The sequence below is a fragment of the Pelecanus crispus genome, chromosome 6, assembly GCF_030463565.1.
Source record: "Pelecanus crispus isolate bPelCri1 chromosome 6, bPelCri1.pri, whole genome shotgun sequence".
In the NCBI taxonomy this organism is placed as follows: Eukaryota; Metazoa; Chordata; class Aves; order Pelecaniformes; family Pelecanidae; genus Pelecanus; species Pelecanus crispus.
The window spans coordinates 22,875,275-22,897,486 of NC_134648.1; positions in this window are offsets into that span (position 1 = coordinate 22,875,275).

A 22,212-nucleotide genomic window follows, 5' to 3' on the forward strand; every position below is an offset into this window, starting at 1 on the left:
GTGTTGGCACTTTGGGAGGTGGTCTGTGCCAAGAGTGAGACTGTGTGTTGGGAGTGCTGGGAGGCAAGGCAAAGGCAGATGGGCAGAATGTGTTTGTCTGTGAAAGCGGTGTCAAGGGAAGGTGAGGACCAGCAACAGCTCTAAGCCCATTAGGCCTGTCGCCTGGGAGAAATGGCTTGCGTGTTGTCACTATGGGAGGTGGTCTGTGCCGGGAGTGACAGTGAGATTGCACCTGAGAATGTGTGTTGGGAGTGCTGGGAGGCAAAGCCAGGGCAGATTCCCAGAGTGTGTTTGGCTGTGAAAGCGGTGTCAAGGGAAGGTAAGGACCAGCCACAGCTCTAAGCCCTTAGGCCTATCGTATGGGAGAAATGGCTTGCACGTCTGCACTTTGGGAGGTGGTCTGTGCCAGGAGTGAGAGTTTGATTGCGCCTGAGAATGTGTGTTGGGAGTGCTGGGAGGCAAAGCCAGGGCAGATTCCCAGAGTGTGTTTGGCTGTGAAAGCGGTGTCAAGGCAAGGTAAGGACCAGCCACAGCTCTAAGCCCTTAGGCCTATCGTATGGGAGAAATGGCTTGCACGTCTGCACTTTGGGAGGTGGTCTGTGCCAGGAGAGAGAGTTAGATTGCGCCTGAGAATGTGTGTTGGGAGTGCTGGGAGGCAAAGCCAGGCTAGATGGGCAGAGTGTGTTTGGCTGTGAAAGCGCTGTGAAGGGAAGGTGAGGACCAGCAACAGCTCTGAGCCCTTAGATGTAGCGTGTGTCAGAAACCGCTTGGGTGCTGGCACTTTGGAGGTGGTGTGTGCCGAGAGTGAGAGTGTGTTGGGATTGCCGGGAGGCAAGGCAAAGGCAGATGGGCAGAGTGTGTTTGGCTGTGAAAGCGGTGTCAAGGGAAGGTAAGGACCAGCATCAGCTCTAAGCCCTTAGGCCTATCGTATGGTAGAAATGGCTTCGGTGTTTGCACTTTGGGAGGTGGTCTGTGCCAGGAGTGAGAGTGAGATTGAACCTGAGAATGTGTGTTGGGAGTGCTGGGAGGCAAGGTAAAGGCAGATGGCCAGAGTGTGTTTGGCTGTGAAAGCGGTGTCAAGGGAAGGTGAGGACCAGCAACTGCTCTAAGCCCTTAGATGTAGCGTGCGTCAGAAATCGCTTGGACGTTTGCACTTTGGGAGTTGGTCTGTGCTGGGAGTGAGAGTGAGAGCCTGAGTGAGCCTGAGAATGTGTGTTGGCAGTGCCGGGAGGCAAGGTAAAGGCAGATGGCCAGAGTGTGTTTATCTGTGAAAGCACTGTGAAGGGAAGGTGAGGACCAGCAACAGCTCTGAGCCCTTAGATGTAGCGTGCGTCAGAACTCGCTTGGTTGTTGGCACTTTGGGAGGTGGTGTGTGCCGAGAGTGAGAGTGTGTTGGGATTGCCGGGAGGCAAGGCAAAGGCAGATGGGCAGAGTGTGTTTGTCTGTGAAAGCGGTGTCAAGGGAAGGTGAGGACCAGCAACAGCTCTAATCCCTTAGGCCTATCGTATGGGAGAAATGGCTTGGACGTTTGCACTTTGGGAAGTGGTCTGTTCCGTTAGTGAGAGTGAGAGTGAGCCTGAGAATGTGTGTTGGGAGTGCTGGGAGGCAAGGCAAAGGCAGATGGCCAGAGTGTGTTTGGCTGTGAAAGCGGTGTGAAGGGAAGGTGAGGACCAGCAACAGCTCTAAGCCCTTAGGCCTATCGTATGGGAGAAATGGCTTGGGTGTTTGCACTTTGGGAGGTGGTCTGTGCCAGGAGTGAGAGTGAGATTGAACCTGAGAATGTGTGTTGGGAGTGCTGGGAGGCAAAGCCAGGGTAGATGGCCAGAGTGTGTTTGGCTGTGAAAGCGGTGTCAAGGGAAGGTGAGGACCAGCAACAGCTCTAAGCCCTTACATGTAGCGTGCCTCCGAAATAGCTTGGGTGTTGGCACTTTGGGAGGTGGTCTGTGCCAAGAGTGAGACTGTGTGTTGGGAGTGCTGGGAGGCAAGGCAAAGGCAGATGGGCAGAATGTGTTTGTCTGTGAAAGCGGTGTCAAGGGAAGGTGAGGACCAGCAACAGCTCTAAGCCCATTAGGCCTGTCGCCTGGGAGAAATGGCTTGCGTGTTGTCACTATGGGAGGTGGTCTGTGCCGGGAGTGACAGTGAGATTGCACCTGAGAATGTGTGTTGGGAGTGCTGGGAGGCAAAGCCAGGGCAGATTCCCAGAGTGTGTTTGGCTGTGAAAGCGGTGTCAAGGGAAGGTAAGGACCAGCCACAGCTCTAAGCCCTTAGGCCTATCGTATGGGAGAAATGGCTTGCACGTCTGCACTTTGGGAGGTGGTCTGTGCCAGGAGTGAGAGTTAGATTGCGCCTGAGAATGTGTGTTGGGAGTGCTGGGAGGCAAAGCCAGGGCAGATTCCCAGAGTGTGTTTGGCTGTGAAAGCGGTGTCAAGGCAAGGTAAGGACCAGCCACAGCTCTAAGCCCTTAGGCCTATCGTATGGGAGAAATGGCTTGCACGTCTGCACTTTGGGAGGTGGTCTGTGCCAGGAGAGAGAGTTAGATTGCGCCTGAGAATGTGTGTTGGGAGTGCTGGGAGGCAAAGCCAGGCTAGATGGGCAGAGTGTGTTTGGCTGTGAAAGCGCTGTGAAGGGAAGGTGAGGACCAGCAACAGCTCTGAGCCCTTAGATGTAGCGTGTGTCAGAAACCGCTTGGGTGCTGGCACTTTGGAGGTGGTGTGTGCCGAGAGTGAGAGTGTGTTGGGATTGCCGGGAGGCAAGGCAAAGGCAGATGGGCAGAGTGTGTTTGGCTGTGAAAGCGGTGTCAAGGGAAGGTAAGGACCAGCATCAGCTCTAAGCCCTTAGGCCTATCGTATGGGAGAAATGGCTTCGGTGTTTGCACTTTGGGAGGTGGTCTGTGCCAGGAGTGAGAGTGAGATTGAACCTGAGAATGTGTGTTGGGAGTGCTGGGTGGCAAAGCCAGGGTAGATGGCCAGAGTGTGTTTGGCTGTGAAAGCGGTGTCAAGGGAAGGTGAGGACCAGCAACAGCTCTAAGCCCTTAGATGTAGCGTGCGTCAGAAATCGCTTGGACGTTTGCACTTTGGGAGTTGGTCTGTGCTGGGAGTGAGAGTGAGAGCCTGAGTGAGCCTGAGAATGTGTGTTGGCAGTGCCGGGAGGCAAGGTAAAGGCAGATGGCCAGAGTGTGTTTGGCTGTGAAAGCACTGTGAAGGGAAGGTGAGGACCAGCAACAGCTCTGAGCCCTTAGATGTAGCGTGCGTCAGAACTCGCTTGGTTGTTGGCACTTTGGGAGGTGGTGTGTGCCGAGAGTGAGAGTGTGTTGGGATTGCCGGGAGGCAAGGCAAAGGCAGATGGGCAGAGTGTGTTTGTCTGTGAAAGCGGTGTCAAGGGAAGGTGAGGACCAGCAACAGCTCTAATCCCTTAGGCCTATCGTATGGGAGAAATGGCTTGGACGTTTGCACTTTGGGAAGTGGTCTGTTCCGTTAGTGAGAGTGAGAGTGAGCCTGAGAATGTGTGTTGGGAGTGCTGGGAGGCAAGGCAAAGGCAGATGGCCAGAGTGTGTTTGGCTGTGAAAGCGGTGTCAAGGGAAGGTGAGGACCAGCAACAGCTCTAAGCCCTTACATGTAGCGTGCCTCCGAAATAGCTTGGGTGTTGGCACTTTGGGAGGTGGTCTGTGCCAAGAGTGAGACTGTGTGTTGGGAGTGCTGGGAGGCAAGGCAAAGGCAGATGGGCAGAGTGTGTTTGTCTGTGAAAGCGGTGTCAAGGGAAGGTGAGGACCAGCAACAGCTCTAAGCCCATTAGGCCTGTCGCCTGGGAGAAATGGCTTGCGTGTTGTCACTATGGGAGGTGGTCTGTGCCGGGAGTGACAGTGAGATTGCACCTGAGAATGTGTGTTGGGAGTGCTGGGAGGCAAAGCCAGGGCAGATTCCCAGAGTGTGTTTGGCTGTGAAAGCGGTGTCAAGGGAAGGTAAGGACCAGCCACAGCTCTAAGCCCTTAGGCCTATCGTATGGGAGAAATGGCTTGCACGTCTGCACTTTGGGAGGTGGTCTGTGCCAGGAGTGAGAGTTAGATTGCGCCTGAGAATGTGTGTTGGGAGTGCTGGGAGGCAAAGCCAGGCTAGATGGGCAGAGTGTGTTTGGCTGTGAAAGCGCTGTGAAGGGAAGGTGAGGACCAGCAACAGCTCTGAGCCCTTAGATGTAGCGTGTGTCAGAAACCGCTTGGGTGCTGGCACTTTGGGAGGTGGTGTGTGCCGAGAGTGAGAGTGTGTTGGGATTGCCGGGAGGCAAGGCAAAGGCAGATGGCCAGAGTGTGTTTGGCTGTGAAAGCGGTGTCAAGGGAAGGTGAGGACCAGCATCTGCTCTAAGCCCTTAGATGTAGCGTGCGTCAGAAATCGCTTGGTTGTTGGCACTTTGGGAGGTGGTGTGTGCCGAGAGTGAGAGTGTGTTGGGATTGCCGGGAGGCAAGGCAAAGGCAGATGGGCAGAGTGTGTTTGTCTGTGAAAGCGGTGTCAAGGGAAGGTGATGACCAGCAACAGCTCTAATCCCTTAGGCCTATCGTATGGGAGAAATGGCTTGGACGTTTGCACTTTGGGAAGTGGTCTGTTCCGTTAGTGAGAGTGAGAGTGAGCCTGAGAATGTGTGTTGGGAGTGCTGGGAGGCAAGGCAAAGGCAGATGGCCAGAGTGTGTTTGGCTGTGAAAGCGGTGTCAAGGGAAGGTGAGGACCAGCATCAGCTCTAAGCCCTTAGGCCTATCGTATAGGAGAAATGGCTTCGGTGTTTGCACTTTGGGAGGTGGTCTGTGCCAGGAGTGAGAGTGAGATTGAACCTGAGAATGTGTGTTGGGAGTGCTGGGTGGCAAAGCCAGGGTAGATGGCCAGAGTGTGTTTGGCTGTGAAAGCGGTGTCAAGGGAAGGTGAGGACCAGCAACAGCTCTAATCCCTTAGGCCTATCGTATGGGAGAAATGGCTTGGACGTTTGCACTTTGGGAAGTGGTCTGTTCCGGGAGTGAGAGTGAGAGTGAGCCTGAGAATGTGTGTTGGGAGTGCTGGGAGGCAAGGCAAAGGCAGATGGGCAGAGTGTGTTTGGCTGTGAAAGCGGTGTCAAGGGAAGGTAAGGACCAGCATCAGCTCTAAGCCCTTAGGCCTATCGTATGGGAGAAATGGCTTCGGTGTTTGCACTTTGGGAGGTGGTCTGTGCCAGGAGTGAGAGTGAGATTGAACCTGAGAATGTGTGTTGGGAGTGCTGGGTGGCAAAGCCAGGGTAGATGGCCAGAGTGTGTTTGGCTGTGAAAGCGGTGTCAAGGGAAGGTGAGGACCAGCAACAGCTCTAAGCCCTTAGATGTAGCGTGCGTCAGAAATCGCTTGGACGTTTGCACTTTGGGAGTTGGTCTGTGCTGGGAGTGAGAGTGAGAGCCTGAGTGAGCCTGAGAATGTGTGTTGGCAGTGCCGGGAGGCAAGGTAAAGGCAGATGGCCAGAGTGTGTTTGGCTGTGAAAGCACTGTGAAGGGAAGGTGAGGACCAGCAACAGCTCTGAGCCCTTAGATGTAGCGTGCGTCAGAACTCGCTTGGTTGTTGGCACTTTGGGAGGTGGTGTGTGCCGAGAGTGAGAGTGTGTTGGGATTGCCGGGAGGCAAGGCAAAGGCAGATGGGCAGAGTGTGTTTGTCTGTGAAAGCGGTGTCAAGGGAAGGTGAGGACCAGCAACAGCTCTAAGCCCTTAGGCCTATCGTATGGGAGAAATGGCTTGGACGTTTGCACTTTGGGAAGTGGTCTGTTCCGTTAGTGAGAGTGAGAGTGAGCCTGAGAATGTGTGTTGGGAGTGCTGGGAGGCAAGGCAAAGGCAGATGGCCAGAGTGTGTTTGGCTGTGAAAGCGGTGTCAAGGGAAGGTGAGGACCAGCAACAGCTCTAAGCCCTTAGGCCTATCGTATGGGAGAAATGGCTTGGGTGTTTGCACTTTGGGAGGTGGTCCGTGCCAGGAGTGAGAGTGAGATTGAACCTGAGAATGTGTGTTGGGAGTGCTGGGAGGCAAAGCCAGGGTAGATGGCCAGAGTGTGTTTGGCTGTGAAAGCGGTGTCAAGGGAAGGTGAGGACCAGCAACAGCTCTAAGCCCTTACATGTAGCGTGCCTCCGAAATAGCTTGGGTGTTGGCACTTTGGGAGGTGGTCTGTGCCAAGAGTGAGACTGTGTGTTGGGAGTGCTGGGAGGCAAGGCAAAGGCAGATGGGCAGAGTGTGTTTGTCTGTGAAAGCGGTGTCAAGGGAAGGTGAGGACCAGCAACAGCTCTAAGCCCATTAGGCCTGTCGCCTGGGAGAAATGGCTTGCGTGTTGTCACTATGGGAGGTGGTCTGTGCCGGGAGTGACAGTGAGATTGCACCTGAGAATGTGTGTTGGGAGTGCTGGGAGGCAAAGCCAGGGCAGATTCCCAGAGTGTGTTTGGCTGTGAAAGCGGTGTCAAGGGAAGGTAAGGACCAGCCACAGCTCTAAGCCCTTAGGCCTATCGTATGGGAGAAATGGCTTGCACGTCTGCACTTTGGGAGGTGGTCTGTGCCAGGAGTGAGAGTTAGATTGCGCCTGAGAATGTGTGTTGGGAGTGCTGGGAGGCAAAGCCAGGCTAGATGGGCAGAGTGTGTTTGGCTGTGAAAGCGCTGTGAAGGGAAGGTGATGACCAGCAACAGCTCTGAGCCCTTAGATGTAGCGTGTGTCAGAAACCGCTTGGGTGCTGGCACTTTGGGAGGTGGTGTGTGCCGAGAGTGAGAGTGTGTTGGGATTGCCGGGAGGCAAGGCAAAGGCAGATGGCCAGAGTGTGTTTGGCTGTGAAAGCGGTGTCAAGGGAAGGTGAGGACCAGCATCTGCTCTAAGCCCTTAGATGTAGCGTGCGTCAGAAATCGCTTGGTTGTTGGCACTTTGGGAGGTGGTGTGTGCCGAGAGTGAGAGTGTGTTGGGATTGCCGGGAGGCAAGGCAAAGGCAGATGGCCAGAGTGTGTTTGTCTGTGAAAGCGCTGTGAAGGGAAGGTGATGACCAGCAACAGCTCTAAGCCCTTAGGCCTATCGTATGGGAGAAATGGCTTGGGTGTTTGCACTTTGGGAGGTGGTCTGTGCCGGGAGTGAGAGTGAGAGTGAGCCTGAGAATGTGTGTTGGGAGTGCTGGGAGGCAAGGTAAAGGCAGATGGCCAGAGTGTGTTTGGCTGTGAAAGCGGTGTCAAGGGAAGGTGAGGACCAGCAACAGCTCTAAGCCCTTAGATGTAGCGTGCGTCAGAAATCGCTTGGACGTTTGCACTTTGGGAGTTGGTCTGTGCTGGGAGTGAGAGTGAGAGCCTGAGTGAGCCTGAGAATGTGTGTTGGCAGTGCCGGGAAGCAAGGTAAAGGCAGATGGCCAGAGTGTGTTTGGCTGTGAAAGCGCTGTGAAGGGAAGGTGAGGACCAGCAACAGCTCTGAGCCCTTAGATGTAGCGTGCGTCAGAACTCGCTTGGTTGTTGGCACTTTGGGAGGTGGTGTGTGCCGAGAGTGAGAGTGTGTTGGGATTGCCGGGAGGCAAGGCAAAGGCAGATGGGCAGAGTGTGTTTGTCTGTGAAAGCGGTGTCAAGGGAAGGTGAGGACCAGCAACAGCTCTAAGCCCTTAGGCCTATCGTATGGGAGAAATGGCTTGGACGTTTGCACTTTGGGAAGTGGTCTGTTCCGGGAGTGAGAGTGAGATTGAGTCTGAGAATGTGTGTTGGGAGTGCTGGGAGGCAAGGCAAAGGCCGATGGGCAGAGTGTGTTTGGCTGTGAAAGCGGTGTGAAGGGAAGGTGAGGACCAGCATCAGCTCTAAGCCCTTAGGCCTATCGTATAGGAGAAATGGCTTCGGTGTTTGCACTTTGGGAGGTGGTCTGTGCCAGGAGTGAGAGTGAGATTGAACCTGAGAATGTGTGTTGGGAGTGCTGGGTGGCAAAGCCAGGGTAGATGGGCAGAGTGTGTTTGGCTGTGAAAGCGGTGTCAAGGGAAGGTGAGGACCAGCAACAGCTCTAAGCCCTTACATGTAGCGTGCCTCCGAAATAGCTTGGGTGTTGGCACTTTGGGAGGTGGTCTGTGCCAAGAGTGAGACTGTGTGTTGGGAGTGCTGGGAGGCAAGGCAAAGGCAGATGGGCAGAATGTGTTTGTCTGTGAAAGCGGTGTCAAGGGAAGGTGAGGACCAGCAACAGCTCTAAGCCCATTAGGCCTGTCGCCTGGGAGAAATGGCTTGCGTGTTGTCACTATGGGAGGTGGTCTGTGCCGGGAGTGACAGTGAGATTGCACCTGAGAATGTGTGTTGGGAGTGCTGGGAGGCAAAGCCAGGGCAGATTCCCAGAGTGTGTTTGGCTGTGAAAGCGGTGTCAAGGCAAGGTAAGGACCAGCCACAGCTCTAAGCCCTTAGGCCTATCGTATGGGAGAAATGGCTTGCACGTCTGCACTTTGGGAGGTGGTCTGTGCCAGGAGTGAGAGTTTGATTGCGCCTGAGAATGTGTGTTGGGAGTGCTGGGAGGCAAAGCCAGGGCAGATTCCCAGAGTGTGTTTGGCTGTGAAAGCGGTGTCAAGGCAAGGTAAGGACCAGCCACAGCTCTAAGCCCTTAGGCCTATCGTATGGGAGAAATGGCTTGCACGTCTGCACTTTGGGAGGTGGTCTGTGCCAGGAGAGAGAGTTAGATTGCGCCTGAGAATGTGTGTTGGGAGTGCTGGGAGGCAAAGCCAGGCTAGATGGGCAGAGTGTGTTTGGCTGTGAAAGCGCTGTGAAGGGAAGGTGAGGACCAGCAACAGCTCTGAGCCCTTAGATGTAGCGTGTGTCAGAAACCGCTTGGGTGCTGGCACTTTGGAGGTGGTGTGTGCCGAGAGTGAGAGTGTGTTGGGATTGCCGGGAGGCAAGGCAAAGGCAGATGGGCAGAGTGTGTTTGGCTGTGAAAGCGGTGTCAAGGGAAGGTAAGGACCAGCATCAGCTCTAAGCCCTTAGGCCTATCGTATGGTAGAAATGGCTTCGGTGTTTGCACTTTGGGAGGTGGTCTGTGCCAGGAGTGAGAGTGAGATTGAACCTGAGAATGTGTGTTGGGAGTGCTGGGAGGCAAGGTAAAGGCAGATGGCCAGAGTGTGTTTGGCTGTGAAAGCGGTGTCAAGGGAAGGTGAGGACCAGCAACTGCTCTAAGCCCTTAGATGTAGCGTGCGTCAGAAATCGCTTGGACGTTTGCACTTTGGGAGTTGGTCTGTGCTGGGAGTGAGAGTGAGAGCCTGAGTGAGCCTGAGAATGTGTGTTGGCAGTGCCGGGAGGCAAGGTAAAGGCAGATGGCCAGAGTGTGTTTATCTGTGAAAGCACTGTGAAGGGAAGGTGAGGACCAGCAACAGCTCTGAGCCCTTAGATGTAGCGTGCGTCAGAACTCGCTTGGTTGTTGGCACTTTGGGAGGTGGTGTGTGCCGAGAGTGAGAGTGTGTTGGGATTGCCGGGAGGCAAGGCAAAGGCAGATGGGCAGAGTGTGTTTGTCTGTGAAAGCGGTGTCAAGGGAAGGTGAGGACCAGCAACAGCTCTAATCCCTTAGGCCTATCGTATGGGAGAAATGGCTTGGACGTTTGCACTTTGGGAAGTGGTCTGTTCCGTTAGTGAGAGTGAGAGTGAGCCTGAGAATGTGTGTTGGGAGTGCTGGGAGGCAAGGCAAAGGCAGATGGCCAGAGTGTGTTTGGCTGTGAAAGCGGTGTGAAGGGAAGGTGAGGACCAGCAACAGCTCTAAGCCCTTAGGCCTATCGTATGGGAGAAATGGCTTGGGTGTTTGCACTTTGGGAGGTGGTCTGTGCCAGGAGTGAGAGTGAGATTGAACCTGAGAATGTGTGTTGGGAGTGCTGGGAGGCAAAGCCAGGGTAGATGGCCAGAGTGTGTTTGGCTGTGAAAGCGGTGTCAAGGGAAGGTGAGGACCAGCAACAGCTCTAAGCCCTTACATGTAGCGTGCCTCCGAAATAGCTTGGGTGTTGGCACTTTGGGAGGTGGTCTGTGCCAAGAGTGAGACTGTGTGTTGGGAGTGCTGGGAGGCAAGGCAAAGGCAGATGGGCAGAATGTGTTTGTCTGTGAAAGCGGTGTCAAGGGAAGGTGAGGACCAGCAACAGCTCTAAGCCCATTAGGCCTGTCGCCTGGGAGAAATGGCTTGCGTGTTGTCACTATGGGAGGTGGTCTGTGCCGGGAGTGACAGTGAGATTGCACCTGAGAATGTGTGTTGGGAGTGCTGGGAGGCAAAGCCAGGGCAGATTCCCAGAGTGTGTTTGGCTGTGAAAGCGGTGTCAAGGGAAGGTAAGGACCAGCCACAGCTCTAAGCCCTTAGGCCTATCGTATGGGAGAAATGGCTTGCACGTCTGCACTTTGGGAGGTGGTCTGTGCCAGGAGAGAGAGTTAGATTGCGCCTGAGAATGTGTGTTGGGAGTGCTGGGAGGCAAAGCCAGGCTAGATGGGCAGAGTGTGTTTGGCTGTGAAAGCGCTGTGAAGGGAAGGTGAGGACCAGCAACAGCTCTGAGCCCTTAGATGTAGCGTGTGTCAGAAACCGCTTGGGTGCTGGCACTTTGGAGGTGGTGTGTGCCGAGAGTGAGAGTGTGTTGGGATTGCCGGGAGGCAAGGCAAAGGCAGATGGGCAGAGTGTGTTTGGCTGTGAAAGCGGTGTCAAGGGAAGGTAAGGACCAGCATCAGCTCTAAGCCCTTAGGCCTATCGTATGGGAGAAATGGCTTCGGTGTTTGCACTTTGGGAGGTGGTCTGTGCCAGGAGTGAGAGTGAGATTGAACCTGAGAATGTGTGTTGGGAGTGCTGGGTGGCAAAGCCAGGGTAGATGGCCAGAGTGTGTTTGGCTGTGAAAGCGGTGTCAAGGGAAGGTGAGGACCAGCAACAGCTCTAAGCCCTTAGATGTAGCGTGCGTCAGAAATCGCTTGGACGTTTGCACTTTGGGAGTTGGTCTGTGCTGGGAGTGAGAGTGAGAGCCTGAGTGAGCCTGAGAATGTGTGTTGGCAGTGCCGGGAGGCAAGGTAAAGGCAGATGGCCAGAGTGTGTTTGGCTGTGAAAGCACTGTGAAGGGAAGGTGAGGACCAGCAACAGCTCTGAGCCCTTAGATGTAGCGTGCGTCAGAACTCGCTTGGTTGTTGGCACTTTGGGAGGTGGTGTGTGCCGAGAGTGAGAGTGTGTTGGGATTGCCGGGAGGCAAGGCAAAGGCAGATGGGCAGAGTGTGTTTGTCTGTGAAAGCGGTGTCAAGGGAAGGTGAGGACCAGCAACAGCTCTAATCCCTTAGGCCTATCGTATGGGAGAAATGGCTTGGACGTTTGCACTTTGGGAAGTGGTCTGTTCCGTTAGTGAGAGTGAGAGTGAGCCTGAGAATGTGTGTTGGGAGTGCTGGGAGGCAAGGCAAAGGCAGATGGGCAGAGTGTGTTTGGCTGTGAAAGCGGTGTCAAGGGAAGGTGAGGACCAGCAACAGCTCTAAGCCCTTACATGTAGCGTGCCTCCGAAATAGCTTGGGTGTTGGCACTTTGGGAGGTGGTCTGTGCCAAGAGTGAGACTGTGTGTTGGGAGTGCTGGGAGGCAAGGCAAAGGCAGATGGGCAGAGTGTGTTTGTCTGTGAAAGCGGTGTCAAGGGAAGGTGAGGACCAGCATCAGCTCTAAGCCCTTAGGCCTATCGTATAGGAGAAATGGCTTCGGTGTTTGCACTTTGGGAGGTGGTCTGTGCCAGGAGTGAGAGTGAGATTGAAACTGAGAATGTGTGTTGGGAGTGCTGGGTGGCAAAGCCAGGGTAGATGGCCAGAGTGTGTTTGGCTGTGAAAGCGGTGTCAAGGGAAGGTGAGGACCAGCAACAGCTCTAATCCCTTAGGCCTATCGTATGGGAGAAATGGCTTGGACGTTTGCACTTTGGGAAGTGGTCTGTTCCGGGAGTGAGAGTGAGAGTGAGCCTGAGAATGTGTGTTGGGAGTGCTGGGAGGCAAGGCAAAGGCAGATGGGCAGAGTGTGTTTGGCTGTGAAAGCGGTGTCAAGGGAAGGTGAGGACCAGCATCAGCTCTAAGCCCTTAGGCCTATCGTATAGGAGAAATGGCTTCGGTGTTTGCACTTTGGGAGGTGGTCTGTGCCAGGAGTGAGAGTGAGATTGAACCTGAGAATGTGTGTTGGGAGTGCTGGGTGGCAAAGCCAGGGTAGATGGCCAGAGTGTGTTTGGCTGTGAAAGCGGTGTCAAGGGAAGGTGAGGACCAGCAACAGCTCTAAGCCCTTACATGTAGCGTGCCTCCGAAATAGCTTGGGTGTTGGCACTTTGGGAGGTGGTCTGTGCCAAGAGTGAGACTGTGTGTTGGGAGTGCTGGGAGGCAAGGCAAAGGCAGATGGGCAGAATGTGTTTGTCTGTGAAAGCGGTGTCAAGGGAAGGTGAGGACCAGCAACAGCTCTAAGCCCATTAGGCCTGTCGCCTGGGAGAAATGGCTTGCGTGTTGTCACTATGGGAGGTGGTCTGTGCCGGGAGTGACAGTGAGATTGCACCTGAGAATGTGTGTTGGGAGTGCTGGGAGGCAAAGCCAGGGCAGATTCCCAGAGTGTGTTTGGCTGTGAAAGCGGTGTCAAGGCAAGGTAAGGACCAGCCACAGCTCTAAGCCCTTAGGCCTATCGTATGGGAGAAATGGCTTGCACGTCTGCACTTTGGGAGGTGGTCTGTGCCAGGAGTGAGAGTTTGATTGCGCCTGAGAATGTGTGTTGGGAGTGCTGGGAGGCAAAGCCAGGGCAGATTCCCAGAGTGTGTTTGGCTGTGAAAGCGGTGTCAAGGCAAGGTAAGGACCAGCCACAGCTCTAAGCCCTTAGGCCTATCGTATGGGAGAAATGGCTTGCACGTCTGCACTTTGGGAGGTGGTCTGTGCCAGGAGAGAGAGTTAGATTGCGCCTGAGAATGTGTGTTGGGAGTGCTGGGAGGCAAAGCCAGGCTAGATGGGCAGAGTGTGTTTGGCTGTGAAAGCGCTGTGAAGGGAAGGTGAGGACCAGCAACAGCTCTGAGCCCTTAGATGTAGCGTGTGTCAGAAACCGCTTGGGTGCTGTCACTTTGGAGGTGGTGTGTGCCGAGAGTGAGAGTGTGTTGGGATTGCCGGGAGGCAAGGCAAAGGCAGATGGGCAGAGTGTGTTTGGCTGTGAAAGCGGTGTCAAGGGAAGGTAAGGACCAGCATCAGCTCTAAGCCCTTAGGCCTATCGTATGGGAGAAATGGCTTCGGTGTTTGCACTTTGGGAGGTGGTCTGTGCCAGGAGTGAGAGTGAGATTGAACCTGAGAATGTGTGTTGGGAGTGCTGGGTGGCAAAGCCAGGGTAGATGGCCAGAGTGTGTTTGGCTGTGAAAGCGGTGTCAAGGGAAGGTGAGGACCAGCAACAGCTCTAAGCCCTTAGATGTAGCGTGCGTCAGAAATCGCTTGGACGTTTGCACTTTGGGAGTTGGTCTGTGCTGGGAGTGAGAGTGAGAGCCTGAGTGAGCCTGAGAATGTGTGTTGGCAGTGCCGGGAGGCAAGGTAAAGGCAGATGGCCAGAGTGTGTTTGGCTGTGAAAGCACTGTGAAGGGAAGGTGAGGACCAGCAACAGCTCTGAGCCCTTAGATGTAGCGTGCGTCAGAACTCGCTTGGTTGTTGGCACTTTGGGAGGTGGTGTGTGCCGAGAGTGAGAGTGTGTTGGGATTGCCGGGAGGCAAGGCAAAGGCAGATGGGCAGAGTGTGTTTGTCTGTGAAAGCGGTGTCAAGGGAAGGTGAGGACCAGCAACAGCTCTAAGCCCTTAGGCCTATCGTATGGGAGAAATGGCTTGGACGTTTGCACTTTGGGAAGTGGTCTGTTCCGGGAGTGAGAGTGAGATTGAGTCTGAGAATGTGTGTTGGGAGTGCTGGGAGGCAAGGCAAAGGCCGATGGGCAGAGTGTGTTTGGCTGTGAAAGCAGTGTGAAGGGAAGGTGAGGACCAGCAACAGCTCTAATCCCTTAGGCCTATCGTATGGGAGAAATGGCTTGGACGTTTGCACTTTGGGAAGTGGTCTGTTCCGGGAGTGAGAGTGAGATTGAGTCTGAGAATGTGTGTTGGGAGTGCTGGTTGGCAAGGCAAAGGCAGATGGGCAGAGTGTGTTTGGCTGTGAAAGCGGTGTCAAGGGAAGGTGAGGACCAGCATCAGCTCTAAGCCCTTAGGCCTATCGTATAGGAGAAATGGCTTCGGTGTTTGCACTTTGGGAGGTGGTCTGTGCCAGGAGTGAGAGTGAGATTGAACCTGAGAATGTGTGTTGGGAGTGCTGGGTGGCAAAGCCAGGGTAGATGGCCAGAGTGTGTTTGGCTGTGAAAGCGGTGTCAAGGGAAGGTGAGGACCAGCAACAGCTCTAAGCCCTTACATGTAGCGTGCCTCCGAAATAGCTTGGGTGTTGGCACTTTGGGAGGTGGTCTGTGCCAAGAGTGAGACTGTGTGTTGGGAGTGCTGGGAGGCAAGGCAAAGGCAGATGGGCAGAATGTGTTTGTCTGTGAAAGCGGTGTCAAGGGAAGGTGAGGACCAGCAACAGCTCTAAGCCCATTAGGCCTGTCGCCTGGGAGAAATGGCTTGCGTGTTGTCACTATGGGAGGTGGTCTGTGCCGGGAGTGACAGTGAGATTGCACCTGAGAATGTGTGTTGGGAGTGCTGGGAGGCAAAGCCAGGGCAGATTCCCAGAGTGTGTTTGGCTGTGAAAGCGGTGTCAAGGGAAGGTAAGGACCAGCCACAGCTCTAAGCCCTTAGGCCTATCGTATGGGAGAAATGGCTTGCACGTCTGCACTTTGGGAGGTGGTCTGTGCCAGGAGTGAGAGTTTGATTGCGCCTGAGAATGTGTGTTGGGAGTGCTGGGAGGCAAAGCCAGGGCAGATTCCCAGAGTGTGTTTGGCTGTGAAAGCGGTGTCAAGGCAAGGTAAGGACCAGCCACAGCTCTAAGCCCTTAGGCCTATCGTATGGGAGAAATGGCTTGCACGTCTGCACTTTGGGAGGTGGTCTGTGCCAGGAGAGAGAGTTAGATTGCGCCTGAGAATGTGTGTTGGGAGTGCTGGGAGGCAAAGCCAGGCTAGATGGGCAGAGTGTGTTTGGCTGTGAAAGCGCTGTGAAGGGAAGGTGAGGAACAGCAACAGCTCTGAGCCCTTAGATGTAGCGTGTGTCAGAAACCGCTTGGGTGCTGGCACTTTGGAGGTGGTGTGTGCCGAGAGTGAGAGTGTGTTGGGATTGCCGGGAGGCAAGGCAAAGGCAGATGGGCAGAGTGTGTTTGTCTGTGAAAGCGGTGTCAAGGGAAGGTAAGGACCAGCATCAGCTCTAAGCCCTTAGGCCTATCGTATGGTAGAAATGGCTTCGGTGTTTGCACTTTGGGAGGTGGTCTGTGCCAGGAGTGAGAGTGAGATTGAACCTGAGAATGTGTGTTGGGAGTGCTGGGAGGCAAGGTAAAGGCAGATGGCCAGAGTGTGTTTGGCTGTGAAAGCGGTGTCAAGGGAAGGTGAGGACCAGCAACTGCTCTAAGCCCTTAGATGTAGCGTGCGTCAGAAATCGCTTGGACGTTTGCACTTTGGGAGTTGGTCTGTGCTGGGAGTGAGAGTGAGAGCCTGAGTGAGCCTGAGAATGTGTGTTGGCAGTGCCGGGAGGCAAGGTAAAGGCAGATGGCCAGAGTGTGTTTATCTGTGAAAGCACTGTGAAGGGAAGGTGAGGACCAGCAACAGCTCTGAGCCCTTAGATGTAGCGTGCGTCAGAACTCGCTTGGTTGTTGGCACTTTGGGAGGTGGTGTGTGCCGAGAGTGAGAGTGTGTTGGGATTGCCGGGAGGCAAGGCAAAGGCAGATGGGCAGAGTGTGTTTGTCTGTGAAAGCGGTGTCAAGGGAAGGTGAGGACCAGCAACAGCTCTAATCCCTTAGGCCTATCGTATGGGAGAAATGGCTTGGACGTTTGCACTTTGGGAAGTGGTCTGTTCCGTTAGTGAGAGTGAGAGTGAGCCTGAGAATGTGTGTTGGGAGTGCTGGGAGGCAAGGCAAAGGCAGATGGCCAGAGTGTGTTTGGCTGTGAAAGCGGTGTCAAGGGAAGGTGAGGACCAGCAACAGCTCTAAGCCCTTAGGCCTATCGTATGGGAGAAATGGCTTCGGTGTTTGCACTTTGGGAGGTGGTCTGTGCCAGGAGAGAGAGTTAGATTGAACCTGAGAATGTGTGTTGGGAGTGCTGGGAGGCAAAGCCAGGGTAGATGGCCAGAGTGTGTTTGGCTGTGAAAGCGGTGTCAAGGGAAGGTGAGGACCAGCAACAGCTCTAAGCCCTTACATGTAGCGTGCCTCCGAAATAGCTTGGGTGTTGGCACTTTGGGAGGTGGTCTGTGCCAAGAGTGAGACTGTGTGTTGGGAGTGCTGGGAGGCAAGGCAAAGGCAGATGGGCAGAATGTGTTTGTCTGTGAAAGCGGTGTCAAGGGAAGGTGAGGACCAGCAACAGCTCTAAGCCCATTAGGCCTGTCGCCTGGGAGAAATGGCTTGCGTGTTGTCACTATGGGAGGTGGTCTGTGCCGGGAGTGACAGTGAGATTGCACCTGAGAATGTGTGTTGGGAGTGCTGGGAGGCAAAGCCAGGGCAGATTCCCAGAGTGTGTTTGGCTGTGAAAGCGGTGTCAAGGGAAGGTAAGGACCAGCCACAGCTCTAAGCCCTTAGGCCTATCGTATGGGAGAAATGGCTTGCACGTCTGCACTTTGGGAGGTGGTCTGTGCCAGGAGTGAGAGTTAGATTGCGCCTGAGAATGTGTGTTGGGAGTGCTGGGAGGCAAAGCCAGGCTAGATGGGCAGAGTGTGTTTGGCTGTGAAAGCGCTGTGAAGGGAAGGTGAGGACCAGCAACAGCTCTGAGCCCTTAGATGTAGCGTGTGTCAGAAACCGCTTGGGTGCTGGCACTTTGGGAGGTGGTGTGTGCCGAGAGTGAGAGTGTGTTGGGATTGCCGGGAGGCAAGGCAAAGGCAGATGGCCAGAGTGTGTTTGGCTGTGAAAGCGGTGTCAAGGGAAGGTGAGGACCAGCATCTGCTCTAAGCCCTTAGATGTAGCGTGCGTCAGAAATCGCTTGGTTGTTGGCACTTTGGGAGGTGGTGTGTGCCGAGAGTGAGAGTGTGTTGGGATTGCCGGGAGGCAAGGCAAAGGCAGATGGGCAGAGTGTGTTTGTCTGTGAAAGCGGTGTCAAGGGAAGGTGATGACCAGCAACAGCTCTAATCCCTTAGGCCTATCGTATGGGAGAAATGGCTTGGACGTTTGCACTTTGGGAAGTGGTCTGTTCCGTTAGTGAGAGTGAGAGTGAGCCTGAGAATGTGTGTTGGGAGTGCTGGGAGGCAAGGCAAAGGCAGATGGGCAGAGTGTGTTTGGCTGTGAAAGCGGTGTCAAGGGAAGGTGAGGACCAGCATCAGCTCTAAGCCCTTAGGCCTATCGTATAGGAGAAATGGCTTCGGTGTTTGCACTTTGGGAGGTGGTCTGTGCCAGGAGTGAGAGTGAGATTGAACCTGAGAATGTGTGTTGGGAGTGCTGGGTGGCAAAGCCAGGGTAGATGGCCAGAGTGTGTTTGGCTGTGAAAGCGGTGTCAAGGGAAGGTGAGGACCAGCAACAGCTCTAATCCCTTAGGCCTATCGTATGGGAGAAATGGCTTGGACGTTTGCACTTTGGGAAGTGGTCTGTTCCGGGAGTGAGAGTGAGAGTGAGCCTGAGAATGTGTGTTGGGAGTGCTGGGAGGCAAGGCAAAGGCAGATGGGCAGAGTGTGTTTGGCTGTGAAAGCGGTGTCAAGGGAAGGTGAGGACCAGCATCAGCTCTAAGCCCTTAGGCCTATCGTATAGGAGAAATGGCTTCGGTGTTTGCACTTTGGGAGGTGGTCTGTGCCAGGAGTGAGAGTGAGATTGAACCTGAGAATGTGTGTTGGGAGTGCTGGGTGGCAAAGCCAGGGTAGATGGCCAGAGTGTGTTTGGCTGTGAAAGCGGTGTCAAGGGAAGGTGAGGACCAGCAACAGCTCTAAGCCCTTACATGTAGCGTGCCTCCGAAATAGCTTGGGTGTTGGCACTTTGGGAGGTGGTCTGTGCCAAGAGTGAGACTGTGTGTTGGGAGTGCTGGGAGGCAAGGCAAAGGCAGATGGGCAGAATGTGTTTGTCTGTGAAAGCGGTGTCAAGGGAAGGTGAGGACCAGCAACAGCTCTAAGCCCATTAGGCCTGTCGCCTGGGAGAAATGGCTTGCGTGTTGTCACTATGGGAGGTGGTCTGTGCCGGGAGTGACAGTGAGATTGCACCTGAGAATGTGTGTTGGGAGTGCTGGGAGGCAAAGCCAGGGCAGATTCCCAGAGTGTGTTTGGCTGTGAAAGCGGTGTCAAGGGAAGGTAAGGACCAGCCACAGCTCTAAGCCCTTAGGCCTATCGTATGGGAGAAATGGCTTGCACGTCTGCACTTTGGGAGGTGGTCTGTGCCAGGAGTGAGAGTTTGATTGCGCCTGAGAATGTGTGTTGGGAGTGCTGGGAGGCAAAGCCAGGGCAGATTCCCAGAGTGTGTTTGGCTGTGAAAGCGGTGTCAAGGCAAGGTAAGGACCAGCCACAGCTCTAAGCCCTTAGGCCTATCGTATGGGAGAAATGGCTTGCACGTCTGCACTTTGGGAGGTGGTCTGTGCCAGGAGAGAGAGTTAGATTGCGCCTGAGAATGTGTGTTGGGAGTGCTGGGAGGCAAAGCCAGGCTAGATGGGCAGAGTGTGTTTGGCTGTGAAAGCGCTGTGAAGGGAAGGTGAGGACCAGCAACAGCTCTGAGCCCTTAGATGTAGCGTGTGTCAGAAACCGCTTGGGTGCTGGCACTTTGGAGGTGGTGTGTGCCGAGAGTGAGAGTGTGTTGGGATTGCCGGGAGGCAAGGCAAAGGCAGATGGGCAGAGTGTGTTTGGCTGTGAAAGCGGTGTCAAGGGAAGGTAAGGACCAGCATCAGCTCTAAGCCCTTAGGCCTATCGTATGGGAGAAATGGCTTCGGTGTTTGCACTTTGGGAGGTGGTCTGTGCCAGGAGTGAGAGTGAGATTGAACCTGAGAATGTATGTTGGGAGTGCTGGGTGGCAAAGCCAGGGTAGATGGCCAGAGTGTGTTTGGCTGTGAAAGCGGTGTCAAGGGAAGGTGAGGACCAGCAACAGCTCTAAGCCCTTAGATGTAGCGTGCGTCAGAAATCGCTTGGACGTTTGCACTTTGGGAGTTGGTCTGTGCTGGGAGTGAGAGTGAGAGCCTGAGTGAGCCTGAGAATGTGTGTTGGCAGTGCCGGGAGGCAAGGTAAAGGCAGATGGCCAGAGTGTGTTTGGCTGTGAAAGCACTGTGAAGGGAAGGTGAGGACCAGCAACAGCTCTGAGCCCTTAGATGTAGCGTGCGTCAGAACTCGCTTGGTTGTTGGCACTTTGGGAGGTGGTGTGTGCCGAGAGTGAGAGTGTGTTGGGATTGCCGGGAGGCAAGGCAAAGGCAGATGGGCAGAGTGTGTTTGTCTGTGAAAGCGGTGTCAAGGGAAGGTGAGGACCAGCAACAGCTCTAATCCCTTAGGCCTATCGTATGGGAGAAATGGCTTGGACGTTTGCACTTTGGGAAGTGGTCTGTTCCGTTAGTGAGAGTGAGAGTGAGCCTGAGAATGTGTGTTGGGAGTGCTGGGAGGCAAGGCAAAGGCAGATGGCCAGAGTGTGTTTGGCTGTGAAAGCGGTGTCAAGGGAAGGTGAGGACCAGCAACAGCTCTAAGCCCTTAGGCCTATCGTATGGGAGAAATGGCTTGGGTGTTTGCACTTTGGGAGGTGGTCTGTGCCAGGAGTGAGAGTGAGATTGAACCTGAGAATGTGTGTTGGGAGTGCTGGGAGGCAAAGCCAGGGTAGATGGGCAGAGTGTGTTTGGCTGTGAAAGCGGTGTCAAGGGAAGGTGAGGACCAGCAACAGCTCTAAGCCCTTACATGTAGCGTGCCTCCGAAATAGCTTGGGTGTTGGCACTTTGGGAGGTGGTCTGTGCCAAGAGTGAGACTGTGTGTTGGGAGTGCTGGGAGGCAAGGCAAAGGCAGATGGGCAGAGTGTGTTTGTCTGTGAAAGCGGTGTCAAGGGAAGGTGAGGACCAGCAACAGCTCTAAGCCCTTAGGCCTATCGTATGGGAGAAATGGCTTGGGTGTTTGCACTTTGGGAGGTGGTCTGTGCCGGGAGTGAGAGTGAGAGTGAGCCTGAGAATGTGTGTTGGGAGTGCTGGGAGGCAAGGTAAAGGCAGATGGCCAGAGTGTGTTTGGCTGTGAAAGCGGTGTCAAGGGAAGGTGAGGACCAGCAACAGCTCTGAGCCCTTAGATGTAGCGTGCGTCAGAACTCGCTTGGTTGTTGGCACTTTGGGAGGTGGTGTGTGCCGAGAGTGAGAGTGTGTTGGGATTGCCGGGAGGCAAGGCAAAGGCAGATGGGCAGAGTGTGTTTGTCTGTGAAAGCGGTGTCAAGGGAAGGTGAGGACCAGCAACAGCTCTAATCCCTTAGGCCTATCGTATGGGAGAAATGGCTTGGACGTTTGCACTTTGGGAAGTGGTCTGTTCCGGGAGTGAGAGTGAGATTGAGTCTGAGAATGTGTGTTGGGAGTGCTGGTTGGCAAGGCAAAGGCAGATGGGCAGAGTGTGTTTGGCTGTGAAAGCGGTGTCAAGGGAAGGTGAGGACCAGCATCAGCTCTAAGCCCTTAGGCCTATCGTATAGGAGAAATGGCTTCGGTGTTTGCACTTTGGGAGGTGGTCTGTGCCAGGAGTGAGAGTGAGATTGAACCTGAGAATGTGTGTTGGGAGTGCTGGGTGGCAAAGCCAGGGTAGATGGCCAGAGTGTGTTTGGCTGTGAAAGCGGTGTCAAGGGAAGGTGAGGACCAGCAACAGCTCTAAGCCCTTACATGTAGCGTGCCTCCGAAATAGCTTGGGTGTTGGCACTTTGGGAGGTGGTCTGTGCCAAGAGTGAGACTGTGTGTTGGGAGTGCTGGGAGGCAAGGCAAAGGCAGATGGGCAGAATGTGTTTGTCTGTGAAAGCGGTGTCAAGGGAAGGTGAGGACCAGCAACAGCTCTAAGCCCATTAGGCCTGTCGCCTGGGAGAAATGGCTTGCGTGTTGTCACTATGGGAGGTGGTCTGTGCCGGGAGTGACAGTGAGATTGCACCTGAGAATGTGTGTTGGGAGTGCTGGGAGGCAAAGCCAGGGCAGATTCCCAGAGTGTGTTTGGCTGTGAAAGCGGTGTCAAGGGAAGGTAAGGACCAGCCACAGCTCTAAGCCCTTAGGCCTATCGTATGGGAGAAATGGCTTGCACGTCTCCACTTTGGGAGGTGGTCTGTGCCAGGAGTGAGAGTTAGATTGCGCCTGAGAATGTGTGTTGGGAGTGCTGGGAGGCCAAGCCAGGGTAGATGGCCAGAGTGTGTTTGGCTGTGAAAGCGCTGTGAAGGGAAGGTGATGAGCAGCAACAGCTCTGAGCCCTTAGATGTAGCGTGTGTCAGAAACCGCTTGGGTGCTGGCACTTTGGGAGGTGGTGTGTGCCGAGAGTGAGAGTGTTTTGGGAGTGGTGGGAGTTGAGGCAAAGGCAGATGGCCAGAGTGTGTTTGGCTGTGAAAGCGGTGTCAAGGGAAGGTGAGGACCAGCCACATCTCTAAGCCCTTAGATGTAGCGTGCGTCAGAAATCGCTTGGACGTTTGCACTTTGGGAGTTGGTCTGTGCTGGGAGTGAGAGTGAGAGCCTGAGTGAGCCTGAGAATGTGTGTTGGCAGTGCCGGGAGGCAAGGTAGAGGCAGATGGCCAGAGTGTGTTTGTCTGTGAAAGCGCTGTGAAGGGAAGGTGATGACCAGCAACAGCTCTAAGCCCTTAGATGTAGCGTGCGTCAGAAATCGCTTGGTTGTTGGCACTTTGGAAGGTAGTGTGTTCCGAGAGTGAGAGTGTGTTGGGATTGCCGGGAGGCAAGGCAAAGGCAGATGGGCAGAGTGTGTTTGGCTGTGAAAGCGGTGTCAAGGGAAGGTGAGGACCAGCAACAGCTCTAAGCCCTTAGGCCTATCGTATGGGAGAAATGGCTCGGACGTTTGCACTTTGGGAGGTGGTCTGTGCCGGTAGTGAGAGTGAGAGTGAGCCTGAGAATGTGTGTTGGGAGTGCTGGGAGGCAAGGCAAAGGCCGATGGGCAGAGTGTGTTTGGCTGTGAAAGCGGTGTCAAGGGAAGGTGAGGACCAGCAACAGCTCTAAGCCCATTAGGCCTGTCGCCTGGGAGAAATGGCTTGCGTGTTGTCACTATGGGAGGTGGTCTGTGC